At 34.8% G+C, this 9,633-nt stretch overlaps 1 long non-coding RNA gene and 1 other non-coding gene across 2 annotated transcripts; one reads left to right on the top strand and one right to left on the bottom strand.

The window, feature by feature from the left end:
- The first annotated feature begins 367 nt into the window (after positions 1-367).
- On the top strand, positions 368-473 carry LOC145566381 (small nucleolar RNA R71). The gene has a single exon (XR_014095408.1). It is a non-coding gene; the product is annotated as a small nucleolar RNA R71 (small nucleolar RNA).
- Positions 474-1,412: 939 nt separating this feature from the next.
- On the bottom strand, positions 1,413-9,294 carry LOC145557936 (uncharacterized). Its single transcript, XR_014092341.1, has 2 exons — positions 9,068-9,294; positions 1,413-3,400 (listed from the first exon to the last, which is right to left on the bottom strand). It is a non-coding gene; the product is annotated as an uncharacterized LOC145557936 (long non-coding RNA).
- Between the last annotated feature and the right edge of the window lie 339 nt (positions 9,295-9,633).

Genomic DNA, 9,633 nt, shown 5'->3' with positions numbered 1-9,633 from the left:
AGGGGGATGAGAGTTAGAAGGAGTACCTCTCCCCTTAAATTGGGAGGGAAGACTTGGAGCTTGGGAAGAAGAACTCTCCAATTTTTCCTTGATTGCACTCACTTCCTTCCCCAAGTTTGTCATTTGTGAGGAGAGATTGTTGATTGCATTTAAATGATCAACCGAGTACACCAAAGAGCTACTCTTGCTAGTTGATTCTCTCTCATCATCTTGCCAATCTCTATAGTACCTCACAACATCCTCAATGATGTCCACCACTTCTTCTTCCGTCCTATTCATGATGGGACCTCCGCCTCCTCCATCTAGGCATGACTTACCTTGGGGACTTAGGCCTCCATAGAAAATTTGAATAATTTGATAGGTTGGAATTCCGTGGTGAGGACACTCCCTTTGATACTCCATATATCTCTCCCACGCTTCATAGAGGCTCTCACTTGGCTTTTGTTTGCAACCTTGAATCAAAGCTCTTGCCTTCGCTGTTTTCTTTTGTGGATAGAAACGAGTTAGAAATTATTTTGTAACCTCATCCATGTAGTTAGAGAATTCGGCTTAACCTCCTTGTCTAGCCATTCCAAAGCACGCCCAATGAGAGAAAAGGGAAAGAGCTTGAGGCGGATGAATTCTTGGAAAACTCCGTTCACCTTGATAGTGTTGCAATATTTTTCAAATTCCTTGAGATGATTTATTGGGCTCTGGTCGAAGGTGGAAGTAGGTCGTTGGGACTACTAACCCTAACCAAATTAGAAATTTATAATACCTAAACTTAGACTAAACTAATTAGTGGCACGTAAAGGGTTGAACCCAAAAGGACTAAGTGCATTAATTTGTGCCAACTAGACTACTAGGAAAGGTTGTGAGATATAGAGAGATTAAACCAAATACTACTAAGAGCAAATAACTAAAACTAGGGAAAGTGGAATCCAATTACATCAATGCATTCAACATCATACAATTAGATGAAAATGCCCTCGATTAGGAACATCAACACATTTAACTCACTCTCGCACAATTAAGCATGTTAATTATCCTACTAAACTAATTCACTCTCGTGCAACTAGCCTAGCAAAGGTATGGAAGAATTTAGGGCTCTCAACCAACTCACTCTCGCACATTTGATTGAAAGCACAATTAAGAGCATAGAATCGATTAGCTAGAAAGATTATAATCCATAAAAACATCACCCATACACAATAATCAAGAAACAATTTCATACTAATCACAATCAATCATTCAATTGATTAATATAACCTTCATCTAATTCCCTAGAACAAGACCTAAGCTAACATAATGAAGAAAGACATGGGAAACAAGGTAAAATAATAATAAAAATAAGATTAAACAAACAAACTAATTAATCTACTCAAATCAACAAACAAAAAGCAAAAACTAAGAATTAAGCAAAGAAATAAAGATGAGAGAAAGTTAGAAAATGCTTATTGAATAGATGAGAAGAAGTTCCACAAAGTTGCTTCTTCAACCTCTCAAAAACTCCATGAAAATCCAAGCTTTCTCTCTCTACACTACTCCTAAACTAACCCTAAGAGAGAGAAAATAAAGGCTAAACTAATCTAATCTATCTAAAATAAAATGTTGATTGAAAGTTTTTAGAAAATAACCCCAAAGGGGGTATTTATAATACAAGTTGAACAAAAATAAAATAAAATAAATAAAACTAAATAAAACTAAATACAAAAACAAAACTAAAATAAAATAAAATAAAAGAAAAAGAAATGGAAAAAGAAACCCCCCAAAATTCCCCTAAACCCGTCAGACCCACCAATTCCACCCCTTTCATCCTTTCACTTGCTGCTCTCATTCACCATTGTCAACCGCAACCAATCATCATAATCACCACCGTAAATCAACATCATCATCATCTAGCATCACTAGATTCTCGGCCTTTGGATTAATTGAAGGAATTGTGGCCGTCTCATAAAAATCACGTGTGATGCTCGTGAAAAGGTTCGATCAAACCTCGGGTTGGTGCGGCCGAACTACGGGGTTGGTTCGGTCGAACCATGGGTGTGTTCGACCACACCTCTTCAAATTACAAAACCTCAAAAGTTTCTGACTCAAACTTCGACTGAACTCCTTTGGTTTGCTCGAACTTGATTAATTGCCATTTGCTCTGAATTGGGGATGTTGCTTGGGCGATTTGGGGTTGCAATTGGTGGCTGATTTGTTGCTATAAATTGGTGATGTGGCTGCTGTTGTGAAATGGAGTTAAGGTGCTGGTGCGGTTGTGGTGGGCTGATAGTGGTTGTTGGTTGCAGATTGGTGGTGGATACGGAGGCTAATGGTGGTTGTTGGCGGTTTGTGAGCTGCGAGTTGCTGGGTGTTGGTGTATTGGAGGTGAGGTGCTGGTGGTTGTAGTTGTGGCTGGTGAGAGGTGCGGTTTATGGGAGCAGGGGAGCGGTTGATGGTGGAGGTTCGCAGGTGGTTGCGGAATTGATGTGGCTGTGATAGGTGGGAGCGTTTGATGAATTGAGGGAGCAGAGGATTGGTTGGTTGATGTGGTTTGGGTGGCTGCTGTGGCAGTGTGGTGGTGGCGACAGCAGTGGTGGAGCTGGTGGTTGTTGGCGGTTTGTGAGCTGCGGGTTGCTGGGGCTGTTTGTGTTGGTGTTGTTGGGGGAAAGCAGGGAGCAGGGCTTGGTGGTTGTTTGGTGTGTGGAAGCTTGGAGCATGTTGTTTGACTCAATTCTCGGACCTTGAACCCGATCGACCAAGGACCCGAAAACACCTACAACCAAAAACAACACGAGGGGATTATCAAAAGATAAAATAAAATAAAATAAGATAAATAAAGTAAAATAAAATAAGATAAATAAAGTAAAATAAAATGCTAAAACTAAATAAATAATAGAATTAAATGAAATAACATAAAATAAAGAAAACAAACTAGAAACTAAAAGAAAAATAAATAAAAAGAGAGAAACTAGGAATTAATAAAACTAAGTTAATCTAAATTAAACTAAAAATTACAAAATACTCAAATAAAAAGATAAAAGACGAGATTAAGCAAAATAATAGAAATAAAGGATAAAATGAGCTTAATTATTGAAATAAGCCGGAAAAGTATTCAATAAACACCCCTAAAAGTGACATAAAAGTCACTTATCAAACTCTCATGCTTGGCTTCACTATTGTCGCCTCTCTATCAAAGTGATCATAGCCGACCTAATTTCAAAATCATTTGCCGGTGTTGTAGGAGGAGCAATTCCACTCTCAAATCTATATGCACCGGAAATCCCCAATTCTTTCAATGCCACTCTCGGATTCTCTCCCATTCTTGCTTGTTCCTCTTGTTGCAGTTCTTCCTCACTTGAAATGCTAGAGCTCAAAGATCGCCTAGCAACCCTTAATCTTGGAATAGTCTTCTCAATCTCCGGTTCAAATGGCACTAGTGAATGACAACGTGCTCTATACATACAACTCAAAGGAAATGATTATTAGCACTGCTACAAGTGTAGCCTTAAAGAGGAAAATCTTTTTGTATTTTTTTTTTGAATGAAATAGACTCAACAACTATAATTTTGTAAGTTTATTTCTTAATTTCATGAGGTAGTTATTGGGTTTTAGTGGCATGTTTGTGGGGCTGTGAAGTGTTGTTGTGTGTATAGACTTTTTTGGTGTATTTCGTGGGTCATGTAATTCAAGGTGAACCAAAAAAATGCTAGAACAGTGATGATTGCTATGTGTTTATTAGGCTTTAAGTAAGATTGCATATAATATTGTTTAAGTGATAACCTTGTATAGATATAGTAGCTAGTTGCTCGCTTGTAGGAATTAGAATTAGATACTGGTAAACCCAAATTTGCGTCTAAACTTGTTGTTGCAGCCTAGAATACTCTTTTTTGGCCACAAGAAAGGAATCATCAAGAGTCAATTCTTCTTCATGTTTGATCACTTATAGTTCAGCTTGAATATTGAACATGTTAAGCACATCTTGGCAGCAAACTGTTGAGGCTAATTTGTAGGTCAGGCTATGAAGACAGGAACATTGAACATCTTTATTGTTGTTTGGCATCGACTTATTATTCTTACCCTAAAATATCCTACTAGCTCAATTGGTAGAGCATTGTGCATGTGCACAAAAGATGTGGGTTCGAATCCCACGTAGGTTCTTTTAATAAATCATTTTATTGTAGAGACACTTTTGAAATATTTGTATTTATTTTGAGTTAATTTTTTTTTATCAACTGTTATAATATTTTTATTTACTTTTTAGTGTTTTTTGTTTACTTTTGAGTAGTTATGATTTACTTTAGAGATACTTTGATCTACTTTTGTTTTGTTTTTTTTTTTGAGCTATTTTGATTTACTCGTACTTTTTAGTTTTTCTATTTACTTTTAAGACATTTTTTATTTACTTTTGGAATTAATTGATTTACTTTTTATTATTTTGTATCAACTTTTGAGATAATTATGAAGTTCACTTCAAAGTACCATTTGACAGCCCTTAGCAAGCTCCTAGAGGTAGTTTTTGAGTGTAGAGAAAGCTGTTAGAATCGATCCTTTTATCAATTGCAAATCTGCCCTGCAACCTGCAGCAAGTAGCCAGCAGAACATCACTTGTAGTGTCACGAATAACACCCCTAGACTAACTGAAAGCACAGCCAGGTCTAGGAATTAACTTTATCCAAAAGATCATTTTATTTACTTGTGTGACATTTTAAATAACTTTAAAGTGTTTTATATTTACTTTACGTTGGAGGTAGAAATAAAAGAGCTGAAGTTGGGTCACTAATCAATCTTGGAACTGTGATCATGAAAAGATGAGATGATTTTGTGTTTTGAAGTTTTCAGGTTTGATGATGACAAAATACATCCGATTGCTTTTAGTTTTTCAAGTTTTCAGGTCAATATGTATTGCTTGTTACTTTTTAGTGTTTTTTATTTACTTTTTAACAGTATCTATTTACTTTTGGTTTTTTTTTTTATTATTATTATTAATATGAAACAGAAGTTTTTTATACATGAATACATCTATTATTTATTGCCACAACAAATAAGTTAGTGTTTGATGTCAGCTGATTAGCCTCCACATACTTTTGTGTCAAATTATATGATATACTGTTAGTTTTTTAATTTACTTTTTGTATTTTTTTTATTTACTTTTTATTTTATAGTCTTCACTTAAACCTTACATACTTCTTATTTGATTATTTTTCATGTTTGTAGAACAAGTTATAATTTGGCTCACATTGAAGCAACATGAAAGTCAATGACTTAGAGTTACCATGCTTATTTGATTATTTTTCATGTTTGTTTTGATTTACCTTTAAGGTAATTTAAATAACTTTAGAGTATTTTACATTTACTTTTAGAGATAACCTATGTAGAAATCGAACCTACACCTCTATGCATCTGCATAGTGCTCTACCAATTGAGCCGATAGGTTTACATATAAGTATTTTTTATTTGCTTATAAAGACGACCATTGATGTAGATCCATCAATTTACTTTTAGAGACCACTAATGTAGTATCATCATTAGACCATCATTAGAAGAGTATATGAAAAAGATATAAAATCATATACACACATTGTATATGCAATATATAGCTCACGTTTCATATAAATAATTCACCTCCTTCAAAGTAAAAATAAGCAGGACACCAAAAGGGATTGAGAGTGTTATTTATAGGACAATCATAAATCCCTAATAAGATATATATATTTAATGCCTATAATTAATTAACCCTTGGGTCTCTATGTTATCAAAACTAACAATTACATGTAGCTAACAAAAAATCATATATAGAACGATCATGAATGTCAATGTCATAGAGCAGAAAGCTAAGCAGTTATATTTTTTTTACTACATATAAGTTCCTGATGTCCCAATTCTTTATAGTGCCAATAAGGTATATGGCCACCAGAACCTTCACAACATTCTACTATCCTTAATATAGTGAGACTAGAGAAGAATAATAGTAGATCCAATAAGGATTGTACAGGCCAACTAACTAACCATGATTGTAGAGCTCAATTCTCAATTGACAACTAAAATAATGGGAAGTAGGATAGGATATTGGTGCATGTAAATTAGCCCCTCCAAATACATTTGCAATCCAAGTTCCTCTTCAACGCAAACAATAATTTTAAACTCCTCCATAGGATCAATCTGATGAAAATCAACAAGCAGACTATGTCGGAGCACTTTGCCGAACAATTATTGTGCATCATGTAGACACCTAAAAATGTCTCCCCAAAACCAAACCCGATGATGAACAACCTTCACCGCCATTATTGGTCGAGTTGAGTATTTAATCTTTGGAGTGCTTAAATCCATGTTCTATCCAATATATTTCATGAACCAATCCAATTTCTAGCTCATTTCCCTAAACCATAACCTATTTTCCACTTTTCATTTCCACATCGCAAAACTGAGAGAAACTGATTTTATGGCTATACAATTTTGATCCAATTATTATTTTGTTGGATAGGCCTTTAAATAAGCTTTCCAACCATATATCATAAGCCCAATTCCGAGTTATAACGAAAAAGATATGAGCAAAACACTAAACTCGGCCTAAAACCGACACCCTTCCACTAAAACGGCCATATCTTAAAATCTACATATTATTTTGACTTGATTTCAATTAGGTTGGAAAGTAGACTTGATAAGCTTTCCAATGATATATTATATGTCTTATTCCAAGATACGGATCAAAAGTTATGATTATTTTAAAAACGGGTAAAAAACTGAAATTACCGCGCAGCAGCAAAAATGCCGCGACGCGGCAAAAGCTGACGTGTCACGGGGCTTATTCCCGTGACACGGGATTTTGCACCGTGTCATGGTGCAATTTCCCGTGTCACGGTGCCCATTCCGTGACACGGGGATATTCCGTGTAATTTCCGCGTACTTTTTACACCGTGACACGACATACTGCACTGTGTCACGGTGGACAATGCCGTTCTTCCCGTGTCACGGTGCACATCCCGTGACACGGGATTTCTCCGTTTTTCTCCGCGTAATCCCTAAACACGTTTTCACTTCCCGTAACCTAATTATTTCCCGCGTCGCTCAGTTTTTCCTCGTGTCACGGGATCTTCCCCCGTTTGACGGTGCCTGTCACCGTGTCACGGTGCTCTTTGCCGTGACATGGTATTATTTTTTAGGGTTTTTATCTTTTTAGGGTTCCGCGTGTTCACTCTGCTCATTTTCCCTATAAATAGAACCCCCCTTTCTGCAGTTCGGGGCACCAATAATCATTCTCTCTCACCTTACACCAAAAATCATTCTCTTCTCCATCTTTAACCTAATTTCTAGCCTCCTTATTTTTCCATAACAATTCCCCTAAGCACTCCAAGGAGTCCATACTTAACCCGAGGTTCCGTCCTTAAACCAAGGCGTGAAAGGTACAAATAACTGAGGGTTTGGACCAAATCAACTCTACTTTTTATTTAATTTAATTTTCATTTACTTTATATTTTTTTATTGAAGTTACTAACAGTTTATTCATGATGTAGCAATTTAAAGGAACGCGCAGAATGTGAGTAATTAATTAATTTAATTACTCTTATTTTATTTTTAATATTGCTAGTATCATGATTAGGGTTGTTATTATTATTATTTGATTTGACTAACACTATTATTGTTAAATTGCTTCCAATATTAATGTTTATTCTATTATATTTTTTATTGATCACCATATTGCATGTTTAAAGGAAATATGTAATTGAAAATCACGCCTAATAAGATAATTTGGACAACCGGTTTAGTTTCCTTTTTAATCTTGTTGTTTAATCAAGTGATCACAAATATTTTAGAATTATATGTTGCATTAATATTTAACCAATTTAGCTTAATAATAGTTTGCACCAAATTGAATATTTTGGTTTTTATGTCTTTGAGATCGCAGGAATGCTTTTCACTATAAGAATCGAGTAGAGGCCAATACGGGCGAATGTGACTCCATGACTCACTTCGTACCATCATCTCCGATCCTTCTTTCGTGGTTCCGAACCATATGGAGTTAGTAATCTCATGTATTATGAATGGGATGTAACCTTCACGGGTCAATCGTTGTTGTCTATCATTGTCCCTTATTCGTGGTTGTCTTTTTATAATCCGTGAACGGTTTACAAGTTCCTTAAAAACCTGTTGGCGACTCCCTACTTTCCTTGTCCCTAATCGTGTCCCTTATCGTATTATGTCAATTCCCACTTCCTATGAGTGCCAAACATATTCACCACATGCTTTTAACATAGGCGCACTTCGAACGACGCCTACACATCAAAATATCTATTACGCATTATACTTTTAAAAAAAAACAGTTTACTTTTGAAAACAAATTTGTTTACTTAAAACACATTTTGATCTACTTCTTTTCTATTCATGAATTTTGGCTTACTTGAACGAGCTAGATTTATAAACCTAGATTGTTTAAGTAAAATCTGAATTGAATAGCTTAAATCCAGTTGATAACGAGCTAGATGAAAAAGTTTAGAAATCTAATTCAACTAAAATCGCAAAATCAATATAACTATACTTTCAATAATCTAACTCCAGCATCATAATTATAATTGAATAATTCAAAATCAGAGCTATTATCCGATTTCGACTGAATATGCAACCATTGAATTGAGATTTCGCAACAAATTATTTACGAACTTGCAAATCTAAGCTACAAATTGATAGGAAATGATCCTGAAGTATCACTGTAGAAGAACACATTATTGAACTAAAATATAAATTCCTTAGACAAACACCGAAACACACGAAATTATTTAAACAAACCACTGAAATTTTCAAAAGATTCTAGCATCAAAATTCACAAAAAAGCACAAACTAAAAAATATGAAGAAACACAATTTGAGCCTTAATTAACAAAGTATTGCAGATCAAATTTAATTCTAACATCTCTGAAGTTTCGCATAACTACGAGCTTCTAAATTCACCATCAAAATAGTTGCAATCACTAAGATAAACTGAAAATGTACCAAATTATTGACAAATTTGCAAATATATGCTGCAAATTGTTAGGATATATAATTTGATTAGACGAAAAAAGTATTAAACCCTAAACATCGATTCATACGAAATTTTCAATGCTTACCTCTATCGTTGAGAAATTTTGCAGCGAATTTAGCACAATATTGAAGAAGTATGTAAATTGTTGCAACTTTTTCTGATATTGGAGCTATTGATTGAATTGAGGAAGCTTGAATAAAGCTTGAGAAAATCGCGGAGGAGTGAGAAACTCATTCACTTTGTCAGATTTAATTGAGCCGTTAGATTACGCCCCTTTTGGGTTGAATCTGACAGTCCAGATAAGTTCCTAGTTCCTATTATAGGATTGGTTCTCATTATAATCTGGTCTTATATACTACTATATATATATATAATAATATGTATATATATATATATATATATATATATATATATATATATATATAACTTATTAGTAGCCTAAATGTCGCCCCTGTTTCCTACTGTTGGGTTTTTTTTTTTATTATTTATTTTTAATGTTGGTATTTAAAGAGCCTAAAGAGTGGTATGGATCGATCCTGGGATTATCTGGAATTGGGAGGTGTAGGCGACGTTTGAAGTGCGCCTACGTTGAGCATGTGTGAATATGCTTAGCACTCATAGGAAGTGAGAATTGACATAATACGATTAGGG

Source organism: Chenopodium album, chromosome 1, assembly GCF_948465745.1.
Source record: "Chenopodium album chromosome 1, dcCheAlbu1.1, whole genome shotgun sequence".
In the NCBI taxonomy this organism is placed as follows: domain Eukaryota; kingdom Viridiplantae; phylum Streptophyta; class Magnoliopsida; order Caryophyllales; family Amaranthaceae; genus Chenopodium; species Chenopodium album.
Note: the sequence above shows the minus strand (reverse complement) of the source record. Positions and strands in the feature narration are given on the sequence as shown.